Source organism: Pseudophryne corroboree, chromosome 3 (assembly GCF_028390025.1).
Source record: "Pseudophryne corroboree isolate aPseCor3 chromosome 3, aPseCor3.hap2, whole genome shotgun sequence".
NCBI classification, from domain to species: domain Eukaryota; kingdom Metazoa; phylum Chordata; class Amphibia; order Anura; family Myobatrachidae; genus Pseudophryne; species Pseudophryne corroboree.
This window is the reverse complement of record NC_086446.1, coordinates 178,629,167-178,644,882: the sequence shown is the minus strand read 5'-3', so window position 1 is coordinate 178,644,882 and position 15,716 is coordinate 178,629,167.

Below are 15,716 nucleotides of genomic sequence, written 5' to 3'. Positions count from 1 at the left end.
CCCGGGAGAGTGGGGACTTCATCCAGAAGTTTTCCACATGATTGTGAACCGTTGGGAAAAACCAAAGGTGGACATGATGGCGTCTCGCCTCAACAAAAAATTGGACAGGTATTGCGCCAGGTCAAGAGACCCTCAGGCAATAGCTGTGGACGCTCTGGTAACACCGTGGGTGTACCAGTCAGTGTATGTGTTCCCTCCTCTGCCTCTCATACCAAAGGTACTGAGAATTATACGGAAAAGAGGAGTAAGAACAATACTGGTAGCTCCGGACTGGCCAAGAAGAACTTGGTATCCAGAACTTCAAGAGATGCTCACGGAGGATCCGTGGCCTCTACCTCTAAGAAGGGATCTGCTTCAGCAGGGACCTTGTATGTTCCAAGACTTACCGCGGCTGCGTTTGACGGCATGGCGGTTGAACGCCGGATTCTAAAAGAGAAGGGCATTCCTGAGGAAGTTATTCCTACTTTAATTAAAGCCAGGAAAGAAGTGACCGCACAACATTATCACCGCATTTGGAGAAAATATGTTGCGTGGTGTGAGGCCAAGAAGGCTCCAACGGAAGAATTTCAATTGGGTCGATTCTTACATTTCCTGCAAGCAGGATTGTCTATGGGCCTCAAATTGGGGTCCATTAAAGTTCAAATTTCGGCCTTATCAATTTTCTTCCAGAAGGAATTGGCGTCAGTGCCTGAAGTACAAACTTTTGTCAAAGGTGTACTACATATACAACCCCCAATAGTGCCTCCAGTGGCACCGTGGGATTTGAACGTGGTTCTAAATTTTCTCAAATCTCATTGGTTTGAGCCTTTAAAATCGGTAGATTTAAAATACCTTACATGGAAGGTAACCATGCTGTTGGCCCTGGCTTCAGCCAGGAGAGTTTCGGAGTTGGCAGCTTTGTCATACAAAAGCCCATATCTGATATTCCATTCGGACAGGGCAGAATTGAGGACACGTCCTCAATTTCTCCCTAAGGTGGTTTCGGCATTTCACTTGAACCAGCCTATTGTGGTGCCTGCGGCTACTAGCGACTTGGAGGACTCCAAGTTACTGGACGTTGTCAGAGCATTAAAAATATATATTTCAAGGACAGCTGGAGTCAGAAAATCTGACTCGTTGTTTACATTGTATGCACCCAACAAGTTGGGTGCTCCTGCGTCTAAACAGACGATTGCACGTTGGATATGTAGTACAATCCAACTTGCACATTCTGTGGCAGGCCTGCCACAGCCTAAATCTGTAAAGGCCCATTCCACAAGGAAAGTGGGCTCATCCTGGGCGGCTGCCCGAGGAGTCTCGGCATTACAACTTTGCCGAGCAGCTACGTGGTCAGGGGAGAACACGTTTGTAAAATTTTACAAATTTGATACTCTGGCTAAAGAGGACCTGGAGTTCTCTCATTCGGTGCTGCAGAGTCATCCGCACTCTCCCGCCCGTTTGGGAGCTTTGGTATAATCCCCATGGTCCTGACGGAGTCCCAGCATCCACTAGGACGTTAGAGAAAATAAGAATTTACTTACCGATAATTCTATTTCTCATAGTCCGTAGTGGATGCTGGGCGCCCATCCCAAGTGCGGATTGTCTGCAATGCTTGTACATAGTTATTGTTACAAAAATCGGGTTATTACTGTTGTTGTGAGCCATCTGTTCAGAGGCTACTTCGTTTGTGTTATCATACTGTTAACTGGGTTCAGATCACAAGTTGTACGGTGTGATTGGTGTGGCTGGTATGAGTCTTACCCGGGATTCAAGATCCTTCCTTATTGTGTACGCTCGTCCGGGCACAGTACCTAACTGAGGCTTGGAGGAGGGTCATAGGGGGAGGAGCCAGTACGCACCATGTGACCTAAAAGCTTTTTTAGATGTGCCCTGTCTCCTGCGGAGCCCGCTATTCCCCATGGTCCTGACGGAGTCCCAGCATCCACTACGGACTATGAGAAATAGAATTATCGGTAAGTAAATTCTTATTTTTTTCTAGTATAGCAATTCATGCTGTTTATATGAATACAGATAAATTCACTAAATGGCTGCTTCTACTTGTCTGTAGGTGACAGCTGGACTTAAATTACCCCATCACTATTTCCCTTTCCGATAATCAGGACAGAATTATGGGTCCTCTGATCATTTTTTTTATCACGGTCCACCTATCCTTGTGAGATGAGTTTAGATGGTGAGAAGGACATTTTTTAATTAATGAAATTAAGAGCTATAAATGTACGATATGTTGGGGTAGCTAAAGAAAATGATTGGAGTGTTTGAACACATGTTCTTCATAATGTAGGTCCTTAAAATAATAGCCACATGCCCACTGAGATCACCAGCACCCTGATTTGTTTCCTCCTACTCTCTCCTGATGGTGACCCTGCAAATACTATCCTAATTATATAGGTAACATTCATATGAGATTATAAAAAGCTGAAGATACAAGGCCTCACAGTTGTAAGTAAATCTAGAAGTTAAAATTTTGCATCTTGCAAGAACCAACATTGTGCTACATACAGCAGAAGGCAAATTTAGCTCCATATAAGAGCCACATACACTCTCTCCCTCCTTTTGTCTCTATTGTTCTCACACACCTTGGTTGAACGCTTATCTGGCCTTTACCTTCTGTTCATATCATTGTAAGTAATATGTTTGTGTCATCATTTTTTTAATGTATAGTTCTACACAATATGTTGGTGCTTTATAAATAAAGGATGAAAATAATAACTAGATGAGGCAAGCTAAAAAAAAAAAAAAGTATAATAATTCCCTTACAGCATTCAACCACTAGGTGTCACACTTTTTGCATGTGAATTTAAGTGACTGAATGCTTCACAGATGGGAAGGAGCTCTGACTGAATAGTTCTGATTAGCAGTGGTTCCAGAAATAAGGACTACTCACGCAGTAAGCAGAAAGTGTCTCCCAAGGAGTTAACAAACAGATCAGCCTGTGAACGTATTAAGGCGTACTTTAATGCAGGATAATTCTTGGAGAATTATATATAATTATAATAATTCAGGCACCTAAAAAATGCACAGACAATACAGGTTGAGTATCCCTTATCCAAAATGCTTGGGACCAGAGGTATTTTGGATATCGGATTTTTCCGTATTTTGGAATAATTGCATACCATAATGAGATATCATGGTGATGGGACCTAAATCTAAGCACAGAATGCATTTATGTTTCATATACACCTTATACACACAGCCTGAAGGTCATTTTAGCCAATATTTTTTATAACTGTGTATTAAACAAAGTGTGTGTACATTCACACAATTCATTTATGTTTCATATACACCTTATACACACAGCCTGAAGGTCATTTAATACAATATTTTTAATAATTTTGTGTATTAAACAAAGTTTGTGTACATTGAGCCATCAAAAAACAAAGGTTTCACTATTTCACTCTCACACAAAAAATTCCGTATTTCGGAATATTCCGTATTTCGGAATATTTGGATATGGGATACTCAACCTGTATTGCATATAATATTAAATCTTATTTTCGGTGCTTATCTGATCACATGTAGCTCCGTTAATGCATTGTAACCAGACTGTAGAGGTGCTCAAGATATCAACAGAGAAAGGTATTTTTGTTAAAAAATAAATAAATAAAAAAAACTTGTACCTAAAATATGCTCACAAAAACACAAGCTTATCTGAAATTGTGACAGAAAAAAAGCACAGGTACTTTACTGTACTCCAAACAGTACCGCTTCTGGGCGCCTCTCTCATCACTAGAAAATTCCACAATCCACCAAACACATTCCAAAATGAATTTACCAGATGGAGACCATTTTGGCGTCAAACTGTTTTCATCAAATGTGAGATGCGAGCTGGTGTAGGGGTGGATACGTAAAGTTAAAAACAGTAAGAGGAAGAGGCAAAATAGTACAATCATTCTTTGCCAAATAAGGAAAATGAAAGTGCAAGAAAAATGGCATGTCTCCTATGGGGATGCGGTTAATATAACGCCTGTCGGGTTCCCAGCGTTCAGGATACTGAAGCCGGATTCCTGACCGCAGCCCAGAAATCCCACTCAGGTGTTGGGTATACGCCACCAACCGAGTGGGAATATATCCTGTGGCAAGCAAAGCTCACCACCGGGACCAAAGTGTGACAAGCGCAGTCAGCCTGCAAGGGGACTCGCTGACGGGATGCCGCTGTCGATATAGTGACGGCAGCTTCCTGTCTGCCAGTCTCCCGTATGTATTCCTCTTGCACATTCAGCAAATCTTTGTATTGCTGATAAAGGTTTAACATCCATTGTTACATTGTGGATATCAGTCCTTTGGCAGACTAATTATGGTGACACAGTGGGGGAACTTAAATTACTACTGGGTAATGAGCAATGTGAGTAAAGTTCTGCAAACTCTAGAAAACTTCATAATGGCATGCAATCTGGAAAAATGTTTTGTTATGTAACCTCAAATTCTGATCATCAGTAGTTTCAGTACAGGATGAATGTCCCTTAACCAAAATCCCAAATTTGTGGAACCCCTACTGAGAGAGACACACACACACACACACACACACACACACACACACACACACACACACACACACACACACACACACACACACACACACACACACACACACACACACACACACACACACACACACACACACACACACACACACACACACACACACACACACACACACACACACTCTCTCTCTCTCTCTCTCTCTCTCTCTCTCTCTCTCACACTATATATATATATATTTATGTCATTATCTCAGTAGGGGATCCACATATTTGGGATTTTTAATTTTGGATAAAGGATACTCAAACTGTATATATACACTGCTCAAAAAAATAAAGGGAACACTAAAATAACACATCCTAGATCTGAATGAATGAAATATTCTTATTAAATACTTTGTTCTTTACATAGTTGAATGTGCTGACAACAAAATCACACAAAAATTATCAATGAAAATCAAGTTTATTAACCCATGGAGGTCTGGATTTGGAGTTACCCTCAAAATTAAAGTGGAAAAACACACTACAGGCTGATCCAACTTTGATGTAATGTCCTTAAAACAAGTCAAAATGAGGCTCAGTAGTGTGTGTACGTGCCTGTATGACCTCCCTACAACCCACACAAGTGGCTCAGGTAGTGCAGCTCATCCAGGATGGCACATCAATGCGAGCTGTGGCAAGAAGGTTTGCTGTGTCTGTCAGCGTAGTGGCCAGAGCATGGAGGCGCTACCAGGAGACAGGCCAGTACATCAGGAGACATGGAGGAGGCCGTAGGAGGGCAACAACCCAGCAACAGGACTGCTACCTTCGCCTTTGTGCAAGGAGGAACAAGAGGAGCACTGCCATAGCCCTGCAAAATGACCTCCAGCAAGCCACAAATGTGCATGTGTCTACTCAAACGATCAGAAACAGACTCCATGAGGGTGGTATGAGGGCCCGACATCCACAGGTGGGGGTTGTGCTTACAGCCCAACACCGTGCAGGACGTTTGGCATTTGCCAGAGAACACCAATTTTGGCAAATTCGCCACTGGCGCCCTGTGCTCTTCACAGATGAAACAGGTTCTCACTGAGCACATGTGACAGACGTGACAGAGTCTGGAGACGCCAAGGAGAATGTTCTGCTGCCTGCAACATCCTCCAGCATGACCGGTTTGGCAGTGGGTCAGTAATGGTGTGGGGTGGCATTTCTTTGGGGGCCGCACAGCCCTCCATGTGCTCGCCAGAGGTAGCCTGACTGCCATTAGGTACCGAGATGAGTTCCTCAGACCCCTTGTGAGAACATATGCTGGTGCGGTTATCCCTGGGTTCCTCCTAATGCAAGACAATGCTAGACCTCATGTGGCTGGAGTGTGTCAGCAGTTCCTGCAAGACGAAGGCATTGATGCTATGGACTGGCCCGCCCGTTCCCCAGACCTGAGTCCAATTGAGCACATCTGGGACATCATGTCTCGCTCCATCCACCAACGCTACGTTGCACCACAGACTGTCCAGGAGTTGGCGGATGCTCTTTAGTCCAGGTCTGGGAGGAGATCCCTCAGGAGACCATCCGCCACCTCATCAGGAGCATGCCCAGATGTTGTAGGGAGGTCATACAGGCACATGGAGGCCACACACACTACTGAGCCTCATTTTGACTTGTTTTAAGGACATTACATCAAAGTTGGATCAGCCTGTAGTGTGTTTTTCCACTTTAATTTTTGAGGGTGACTCCAAATCCAGACCTCCATGGGTTAATAAATTTGATTTCCATTGATAATTTTTGTGTGATTTTGTTGTCAGCACATTCAACTATGTAAAGAACAAAGTATTTAATAAGAATATTTCATTCATACAGATCTAGGATGTGTTATTTTAGTGTCTCCTTTATTTTTTTGAGCAGTGTATATATATATATATATATATATAAAATTTGTCCTGGTAAGGGGTAGCAGTTGTTTTAACGACGGACACAATCCCAACAGTCAAAATAACATTCATTATGCCGACATGTTCAAAATGGCAACATAGAATACTGACATTTGAAATGCCGACGTCAAAATGCCGGCATGCATTTTTATGGGATTTTTGCCCAAAAACAGACTTGTTCATACTTTACCATCCCAGTGGACCTGTAATATAATAATGTGCCAAGCGCAGCATGGCGAATGCAGCAAGCCATTCGAGGGGACGTGGTACACTTAGACGGTGTCCATGTCGACATTGACACAAAGCCCCCAGAAAAATTCATGTCTGTATTTTGACATGTCAGCATTTCAAATGTTGGCATTTTGAACATGGCATAATTAATGTCGGTATTTTGACCGTGTCGGTATTTAACTGTAGGTCAACGGCTGTTGGGATTATGACTGTCGGTATTGTGTCCATCGGTAAATCATACTGAACCCCTGGTAAGATGGGTTATTCCATAGTGAGGAAGTAGGGGTGGTGAGAGAGCAGGGGTAAACCTGAGTACAGTGATTCCAAACTGAGGAGGGGGAAAAAAAATAATAGGGGCATATTTATCAAGCCCATTTTTCTTAACATTATACAGAAACACTCAGTTTCTGCATAATTTGAATGTATCTCGTTATATAACATCAACCTAATGCTGATACCTGCACAAGGCTTTCTACCGCTGCAGATAGCAGTCCCCATTATTGTCCAAAGAGACTGCAGTCTGATTCCTATGTACCAAGGTCTAAAACGCATAGCTTGTCAGAGCTGGTCCTCAAAGGGTACCACCATCCTCAGATGGCAGTAGGCGTTCTCTGTCTGTGGAGGAATTTTTTTGTGGATCACTGCTGCACTCTCCGTTAGGTGCCAAGGATTTTCACAAATTGAGACTGTGTATGCGCAGTGTCAGTCACTGTGGAGGAGTTTTTCGAGAAAACATGAACGTTTCCTCCAATGTGTCGAGAAGCATTACACAGGGACAGCTCTTTATTGAAAGCTCTGTCCCTATAGACCTAATTAGTACATAGCGGGGATAATCATGTAAAAAATATTATTCCCTCTGTGATATACACTAAACAAATTGTGTCACTTATGTGGTTTTTAATAGTGGGAATAATTTTTGTTGATGTATGCCACAGACTGCATATCTACAAGCATGGCATTCTCAGGAACCTTTTTTGTTTTTTTCTCTTACGTCCTAGAGGATGCTGGGGACTCCGTAAGGACCATGGGGTATAGACGGGCTCCGCAGGAGACATGGGCACTATAAAGAACTTTAGATGGGTGTGCACTGGCTCCTCCCTCTATGCCCCTCCTCCAGACCTCAGTTAGATCCTGTGACCAGAGGAGACTGGGTGCATTACAGGGGAGCTCTCCTGAGTTTCTCTGAAAAAGAATTTTGTTAGGTTTTTTATTTTCAGGGAGCACTGCTGGCAACAGGCTCCCTGCATCGTGGGACTGAGGAGAGAGAAGCAGACCTACTTTAAATGATAGGCTCTGCTTCTTAGGCTACTGGACACCATTAGCTCCAGAGGGTCGGAACGCAGGTCTCACCCTCGCCGTTCGTCCCGGAGCCACGCCGCCGTCCTCCTCACAGAGCCGGAAGATAGAAGCCGGGTGAGTATTAGAAGAAAGAAGACTTCACAGGCGGCAGAAGACTTCAGATCTTCTCTGAGGTAACACACAACACACACAGCGGGCACTGATGGGTGCAGGGTGCAGGGGGGGGGGGGCGCCCTGGGCAGCAATATTAAACCTCTAGGGACTGGCTATAGATATATATAGGCTGCGGAGGCAGTATATATAATAATCCCCCGCCAGTATTGGAAAAATTGAGCGGGACCAAAGCCCGCCGCTGAGGGGGGCGGAGCTTGATCCTCCAGCACTAACCAGCGCCATTTTCTCCACAGCACACTGCAGAGAAGCTGGCTCCCCGGACTCTCCCCTGCTGAACACGGTGACAGAGGGCAAAAAAGAGGGGGGGGGGGGCACTTTAATTGTTTATATAAAAGCGCTGTTTATCTGGGAAGTTTGTTTCCCGTGTCAGTTGGCGCTGGGTGTGTGCTGGCATACTCTCTCTCTGTCTCTCCAAGGGGCCTTATTGGGGAACTGTCGCCATATAGCAGTGGCGTGCGGTGAGGTCACTGGCTGGGGAGGCACTGAGATTTTATATATATATATATATATATATATATATATATACGTACGTACGTACGTACGTACGTACGTACGTACGTACATACATATACATAATATATATAGAAATATATATATGTGTGTGTGTGTGTGTGTGTGTGTGTGTGTGTGTGTGTGTGTGTGTGTGTGTAACATGTATCCGGCAATGCACTCTGTAAATTTACATATATATGTGCACACAGGGAGCCAGCAAAAGAAATCTTGGAGCCCGGCACAATGACATGTCTGGACCCCGCGACCTCCTCCCCCCTAACCCCAATTGACAAATCCACCTTGCATGTGCCAATAAAGAATAATATATAATTACACAATTTGTAGCCCTAGCACTGTAATCCTACCTAAAATCCACACTAAATAGCCTCTTTAAATCCCAAACAGCCAAGGTATCCAAAAAAAGTATTCTAACCTGCATACATTATATTATCCCTATGACATCACAATCCCCCTTCCACTTACCCCTCCTCGAACTCGCCCGAATCAGTACAGCAACCCCCATGCATACACACAGTATATATTACCAGCTTCCTCCTCACCTGCGCATAGACAGTACAACACTTCCCCCCCCCACGCAAACACAAAGTACAGCTCCCCGTGCATACACAGTACAGCCTCCCGCGCATACATACTGTACAACTTCTCCCCCCCTACCCCCCCCCCCCCCCCCCCCCACACACACACACACACACACACACACACATTCACAAAGTACACAGCTCCCCTTCTCCCAGCGCATATACACAGCTTGATGAAGGGGGTGCATTACCAGCGCCAATCGTGATGGAGAAAGAGCACTGGTCCCTCTGCCTCTTCACCCCGCCGCGCTACTGTACTAGTGACGGCTGAGCTCCACAGTAGCGCCGGGTCCCGCCACCGCTTCACCCCACCACGTACAGGTGATTGGACGAGCGGATCCAGCACTGGATCCGCTGTCCAATCACATCTGCCTCGCTGACAGGGGCGGGTTTCCCCTGTCAACGAGGCACTTGTACAAGTGCCGCTTTCCCTCTGGTTTTTACTGGGCTTTTACAGCCCATTGCTTGGCCCCGCGCCCCCACCACCTTAACTTGATCTTATTGTTAACGGGACTGCTATCAGTGCCTCCCAAACTACTTTTTTAGCATTAAAATGGTTAGGATAATATAGAATTTGTGTCATAAGTATCTTCTTTATATTATTTTAATCATTAATGACAGGGGAGGCACTGCCTCCCCTGCCTCCCCTGACTGCACGTCCCTGCCATATAGATATATCCCTGAGTGTGTGGGGGTGTCGGTACGCGTGTGTCGGCAGGTCTGAAGCGGAAGGCTCATCTAAGGAGGAGATGGAGCAGATGATTGTGGTGTCTCCGTCGGCAACGCCGACACTTGATTGGTTGGACATGTGGAATGTTTTAAATGCAAATGTGGCTTTATTAAATAAGAGATTAGACAAAGCAGAGTCCAGGGATAATACAGGGAGTCAATCAATGGCTTTGACGGTGTCACAGGGCCCTTCAGGGTCTCAAAAACGTCCCCTATCCCAAATAGCAGACACTGATACCGACACGGATTCTGACTCCAGTGTCGACTACGATGATGCGAGGTTACACCCAAGGGTGGCCAAAAGTATTCATTATATGATTATTGCAATAAAAGATGTTTTGCATATCACGGATGACCCCTCTGTCCCTGACAAGAGGGTACACATGTTTAAGGAAAAGAAACCTGAGGTAACCTTTCCCCCATCTCATGAGCTGAACGAGTTATTTGAAAAAGCTTGGGAAACTCCAGACAAGAAACTGCAGATTCCCAAAAGACTTCTTATGGCATATCCTTTCCCTGCGCAGGACAGGTTACGGTGGGAATCATCACCCAGGGTGGACAAGGCTTGTCCAAAAAGGTGGCGCTACCGTCTCCAGACACGGCAGCCCTCAAGGATCCTGCTGATCGCAGACAGGAAACTACCTTAAAATCAATTTATACACATACGGGGGCCTTGCTCAGACCGGCAATAGCATTGACTTGGGTTTGTAGCGCTGTAGCAGCTTGGACTGATACCTTGTCAGCTGACATTGATACCCTAGATAGGGATACCATTTTATTGACCTTAGGTCACATTAAAGACGCAGTCTTATATATGAGAGACGCTCAGAGAGACGTTGGTCTGCTAGGTTCAAGAGCCAACACCATGGCGATTTCGGCTAGGCGAGCCCTGTGGACCCGCCAATGGACGGGTGATACCGACTCAAAGAAACATATGAAAGTTTTACCTTACAAAGGTGAGGATTTATTTGGGGAAGGTCTCGCAGACCTGGTTTCCACGGCTACCGCGGGTAAATCTACCTTTTTACCTTATGTTTCTCCACAGCAAAAGAAAACGCCGCAATATCAGATGCAGTCCTTTCGGTCGCATAAGTCCAGAAGAGGTCGGGGCTCTTCCTTCCTCGCCAGAGGTAAGGGTAGAGGGAAAAAACTGCCGGCTACGGCTAGTTCCCAGGGGCAGAAGTCCTCCCCGGCTTCTACTAAATCCACCGCATGACGCTGGGGCTCCACTGAGGGAGTCCGCGCCGGTGGGGGCACGTCTTCGACTCTTCAGCCAGGTCTGGGTTCAGTCAGACGTGGATCCTTGGGCAATGGAAATTGTTTCCCAGGGTTACAAGCTGGAATTCGAAGACGTGCCTCCTCGCCGATTTTTCAAATCGGCTTTACCAGCTTCTCCCCCAGAAAGGGAGATAGTTTTAGCTGCAATTCAAAAACTGTGTCAAAAATAAGTGGTTGTCGAGGTTCCCCTAGTTCAACAGGGGAAGGGGTACTATTCAAGCCTATTTGTGGTCCCGAAACTGGATGGCTCGGTCAGACCCATTCTAAATGTAAAATCCCTAAACCTGTACTTAAAAAAGTTCAAATTCAAGATGGAATCGCTCAGGGCGGTTATCTCCAGCTTGGAAGGGGGGGATTGTATGGTGTCAATAGACATAAAGGATGCATACCTTGATGTCCCCATATATCCCCCTCATCAGGCGTACCTGAGGTTCGCTGTACAGGACTGTCATTACCAGTTTCAGACGTTGCCGTTTGGGCTTTCCACGGCCCCGAAGATTTTCACCAAGGTAATGGTGGAAATGATGGTGCTCCTGCGCAGGCAGGGAGTCACAATTATCCCGTACTTGGACGATCTCCTGATAAAAGCGAGATCGAGAGATCAGTTGCTGAAAAGCGTGTCGCTCTCCCTGAGAGTGCTGCAGCAACATGGCTGGATTCTAAATCTACCAAAGTCACAGTTGGTTCCAATGACTCGGCTATCTTTCTTAGGCATGATTCTGGACACGGAACAAAAGAGGGTTTTACTCCCAATGGAAAAAGCCCAGGAACTCCAGAACATGGTCAGAGACCTGTTAAAACCGAAAAGAGTGTCAGTTCATCAATGCACTCGAGTACTGGGGAAAATGGTGGCGACCTACAAGGCCATCCCCTTCGGCATGTTTCATGCGAGGACGTTTCAGTGGGACCTTCTGGACAAGTGGTCCGGGTCCCATCTTCAAATTCATCAGAAAATAAGCCTGTCCACCAGGGCCAGGGTGTCTCTCCTGTGGTGGCTGCAGAGTGCTCACCTTCTAGAGGGTCGCAGGTTCGGCATTCAAGACTGGGTTCTGGTGACCACGGACGCGAGCCTCCGAGGATGGGGAGCAGTCACACAAGGAAGAAACTTTCAGGGGATATGGTCAAGCCAGGAGGCTTGTCTACACATCAACGTACTGGAATTGAGGGCCATATACAACGGCCTACGTCAAGCGGAGAATATTCTTCGTGAACTACCGGTTCTGATTCAATCAGACAACGTCACAGCCGGGGCTCATGTAAACCGCCAAGGCGGAACACGGAGCAGAGTGGCAATGGCAGAAGCCACCAGGATTCTGCGCTGGGCGGAAAATCACATAAGCGCTTTGGCAGCAGTCTTCATTCCGGGAGTGGACAACTGGGAAGCAGACTTCCTCAGCAGACACGATCTCCATCCAGGAGAGTGGGGACTTCATCAAGAAGTTTTTGCAGAGATAATAAGTCGTTGGGGACTTCCTCAAATAGACATGATGGCGTCACGCCTCAACAAGAAGCTTCGGAGGTATTGTGCCAGGTCAAGGGACCCTCAGGCAGTAGCAGTGGATGCCCTGGTAACACCGTGGGTGTTTCAGTCGGTCTATGTGTTCCCTCCTCTTCCACTCATCTCAAAGATATTGAGAATCATAAGACGAAAAAGAGTGCAGACAATACTCATTGTTCCAGATTGGCCTCGAAGGGCCTGGTATTCAGATCTTCAGGAAATGCTTGCAGAAGATCCGTGGCCTCTTCCTCTCAGAGAGGACCTGTTGCAACAGGGAGCCTGCGTGTTCCAATACTTACCACGGTTACGTTTGACGGCATGTCGGTTGAACACCGAATCCTAGCTGGGAAAGGCATTCCGGAAGAAGTCATCCCTACTCTGATAAAGGCTAGGAAGGAGGTGACGGCAAAAGATTATCACCGTATCTGGAGAAGGTATGTATCTTGGTGTCAATCTAAGAATGCTCCTATGGAAGATTTCCATCTGGGCCGTTTTCTCCACTTTCTACAGACAGGAGTGGATATGGGCCTTAAATTAGGCTCCATTAAGGTAAAGATTTCGGCCCTATCAATTTTCTTTCAGAAGGAATTGGCTTCTCTCCCAGAAGTCCAGACTTTTGTAAAGGGAGTGCTGCACATACTCTAGTGGCCTCTAGTGGCACCAGGGGACCTTAACGTGGTGTTACAGTTCCTAAAATCTCACTGGTTTGAGCCCCTTCAAACAGTGGAATTTAAATTTCTCACTTGGAAGGTGGTCATGTTGTTGGCCTTGGCATCTGCAAGGCGGGTGTCTGAATTGGCGGCTTTGTCTCACAAAAGCCCCTATCTGATTTTCCATGTGGATAGAGCAGAGTTGAGGACTCGTCCTCAATTTTTGCCTAAGGCGGTTTCATAGTTTCATATGAACCAACCTATTGTGGTGCCGGTGGCTACGAGTGACTTGGAGGATTCCAATTCCCTGGATGTAGTCAGGGCCTTAAAAATTTACGTAGCTAGGACGGCTCGGGTTAGGAAAACAGAGGCACTGTTTGTCCTGTATGCAGCCAACAAGGTTGGCGCTCCTGCTTCTAAGCAGACTATTGCTCGCTGGATATGTAACACGATCCAGCAGGCTCATTCTACGGCTGGATTGCCGTTACCAAATTCGGTAAAGGCCCATTCCACTAGGAAGGTGGGCTCTTCTTGGGCGGCTGCCTGAGGCGTCTCGGCATTACAGCTTTGCCGAGCGGCGACTTGGTCGGGTTCAAACACTTTTGCAAAATTCTACAAGTTTGATACCCTTGCTGATGAGGACCTCATGTTTGCTCAATCGGTGCTGCAGAGTCATCCGCACTCTCCCGCCCGGTCTGGAGCTTTGGTATAATCCCCATGGTCCTTACGGAGTCCCCAGCATCCTCTAGGACGTAAGAGAAAATAAGATTTTAAACCTCCCGGTAAATCTTTTTCTCCTAGGCCGTAGAGGATGCTGGGCGCCAGTCCCAGTGCGGACATATTTCTGCATGGCTTGTATATAGTTGTTGCTTACATAAGGGTTATGTTACAGTTTAGATCAGTCTTTGGCTGATGCTGTTTTGTTCATACTGTTAACTGGTCTTGTATATTCCAGGTTATACGGTGTGGATGGTGTGGGCTGGTATGAATCTTGCCCTTAGATTAACAAAAATCCTTTCCTCGTACTGTCCGTCTCCTCTGGGCACAGTTTCTCTAACTGAGGTCTGGAGGAGGGGCATAGAGGGAGGAGCCAGTACACACCCATCTAAAGTTCTTTATAGTGCCCATGTCTCTTGCGGAGCCCGTCTATACCCCATGGTCCTTACGGAGTCCCCAGCATCCTCTACGGACTAGGAGAAAAAGATTTACCGGTAGGTTTAAAATCTTATTTTTTCCTGTGATTTCCAGATAGAAGATTAGCTGGTGAGTCTGCCACAGGTATAGGTTTATAGGCAAGATGCTACAATACAGTTGAAACAAGATAATTAAATGATTCCATATTGTGAGTCTTGATTATTGAACAATCAGGCAAAATGCACAGAAAACAACTGATTACCTAATTAGCTAAATTTCTAGATATTTCATTTTCTGGTACTGACCAGAAAAGTTACAGTGGCATATTAACTAACGATCCATTGAGGTCAATTTTGTGGTATTTGTGTTGAATTTCGGTTGATTTTGCAAATTGAAGATTTAATAAAGGGAAGGCCAGGAGAAAAAGAAGAAAAAAAAATTGGCCTTAAAAACCATTTCTGACCAAAATCAAACTAAAGTAAAACATCGATGTTTTCTCATAGAAAACAGTAAATACCGGATATTTGCTAATGGTTAGTTTTAAATCGACCAAAAATCATCAGGAAAACTGACCAAGCAGACTAATACATGACAGGCATTTTTCACTTGTTAAACACATTTTATTGGTTAGCCTTCATTATGGTGCCTATAAAAAGTAGAGATGAGCAGGCCAGTTTTGTGGAAAACTGTTGAAATTGGAACCCCAAAGTTCGGGTGTGTTCAGAGTCCCGGCATGGGTCATCCCGCTAAGTTCAGATCTCGGATCTGAAAACCTAATGTCGTGTGTTTTTAATGTAAGTCCCTCCCTTGCGAATGCAGGTACCATTTCACACTATAAATGGCTGGAAAATAATATTATTGATGTTAATAGTGTAGGAACTTACAGATCCAAATCATCACATGATTTTAGATGTTTTGTTTAAAGAATTCGATAGCCAAAACCAAAAACACAAGGATCTGCGCACATCTCTAATAAGAAGGGACTTAGCCATGTGGTGCTCTGTGGCTGTAGGAATTATGGGGCTCATTCAGAGCAGAGAACATTGGTGCGATGTCTTTGGATGCAGCAGTGATGTGAAAATATGCTAATACAGCAAAAGGCATCTGAGGGAAAAGACTCCTCCAGGCAGCGCCATAGCCAAAGCCAGGAAGTCTGCATCGGAAGACAGACCCTGGCATCGGCGCTCCCAGAAAACGGATGACATGCCTCTATTTTTGGGAACACTGCTTAGGTCTGCCCACTCACT